The 1,810-nt window shown below is 44.6% G+C and overlaps 1 pseudogene; it reads right to left on the reverse strand.

Moving 5' to 3' along the window:
* Window positions 1-351: 351 nt before the first annotated feature.
* Window positions 352-1,483, reverse strand: LOC129297962 (L-lactate dehydrogenase B-like; annotated as a pseudogene).
* Window positions 1,484-1,810: the final 327 nt, after the last annotated feature.

The following is a 1,810-nucleotide window of genomic DNA, read 5'->3' on the forward strand; positions in this document are numbered from 1 at the left end:
TCAATCAGAGAAGATTTGGCTCCAAAAAAAAAATCAGAGAAGATTCTTTCCTCTTCCTTCCCATCCTCTTACCCCTTTCTTCTCAATTTCTAACCATTAATTAAATTAAGATTTTGGATAATCTAAATTTGATCTCCTTCAAAACATTTCATTTTATTTTACTTTTGTATTTTAAATTGTTTTATCAAAATTTTAACAGTTTGAATTTTATTATTTATATTTTTATAATTTAATATTTGAATAATAATTTTATGAAGAATCAAAATGTAAATGGTCTAAATCTTGATCTATTGGCCAGAAAAGGAAAAGGAAAAGGACAGAAAGTAGAGGAAACAATCCATGCCCCAAAATTCAAATGCCCAACTCCGCCTGCACCTCATGATGGTTTTAGCGGAGTCTCTCAGCTTCTGAGCTTCCTCTTCAGTAAGGTGCACATTGGTGACACCCAATACGCCTCCTCTTCCAAGCTGAGCCGGCAAGCTCAAGAACACTTGTCCCCCGTATACGCCATGAAACCCGTTTGCGAGCACCGACACTGGGTGGATCTTCTTCTGGTCTCTCAGGATGGCTCGAGCCAAGCTAGCCACCGAGTACCCTATGGCCCAGCAAGTATAGCCTTTCAGACGAATCACTTCATAAGCACTCTCCACCACATGCTTGTGAATGTTCTCTAACGTCTCTTTCTCGTACTCTACCTGTTGCTTCTCCAGAAAGCTCAGCACCGGCACTCCCCAATACTAATACTTGACCACAGAGCCACCGAGCTGTCACCGTGTTCCCCAACTATATAAGCCTACGAAAGATTATGTATGTATCACCAACTTTGAGCGTTAATTAAAGAACTACAATAAAAAACAAACATGTGTGTGTGATGTAAAGCACGTCCTGAGCATTGACGTCGAGATGATCGGCCATGAGGAACCTGAACCTGGAGGAGTCCAGGTTGGTACCAGATCCGATGACTCGGTTTGAGGGGAAGCCGGAAAGCTTCCATGCAATGTAAGTTAACACGTCGACAGGGTTCGAAACGACGAGCAGGACAGTGTGTGGGGAATAACGAGCCAATGGAGGAATGATACCCTTAAACATGGCAAGGTTCCTTTGCAAAAGATTCAGCCTGGACTCGCCCTCGCTCTGGCGGGCGCCCGCGGTGACAATACAGAGGTCAGATCCCACGGTGATGGAGTAATCAGTGGAAGCATGGATCTTTGTGCGAGGCAGAAACGCGGCGGCGTGCTGCAAGTCGAGCATCTCTCCACGGAGCTTGTCCGGCACGGCGTCAAGGAGGACGAGCTCGTCGGTGATGTCTTGAGTGAGGATGGTCTGGGCTATGGCCATGCCGACGTTGCCGGCTCCGATGACGGATCTTGGTGTGTCTCTTGGTGGGAGAGGGAGGAGCAGTGTGAAGAATGGACTTGAAGAAGGCTTGGGACAGATCCAAGCCTCCTGGACCCAAGTAGGAACCTGAAGAACTCTTAGGCATGTTGTGGTTAATTTGTTTGAGAATGTATCACCGTGGAGGATTATTGCATTGGATGGTCATGAAAGAGTATATTTATAGACCTGTCTCTGGGACTGAGGACAGACGTATAGTGAAAGTTTCCGTAGAAAAGGTTTGAGACTTTGTGGTAAGGGCCAAGGAAGAGGGGTTTTCATCAACTGCAAGTTAAACCAATCTGAAGGAAACAAAAGGGGTTTCAAATGAAATGAGCCGAACTTAATTTGATGACTACGTTTCATTAACATGAAGCTTATGTACAGCTTAGTGCTTAACGGCGTTGTTAGTGTTTGTAGTTGTTATTTTTGATAG

Source organism: Prosopis cineraria, unplaced genomic scaffold (genome assembly GCF_029017545.1).
Source record: "Prosopis cineraria cultivar Desert tree isolate PC_DT_omini unplaced genomic scaffold, ASM2901754v1 PC666, whole genome shotgun sequence".
In the NCBI taxonomy this organism is placed as follows: Eukaryota; Viridiplantae; Streptophyta; class Magnoliopsida; order Fabales; family Fabaceae; genus Prosopis; species Prosopis cineraria.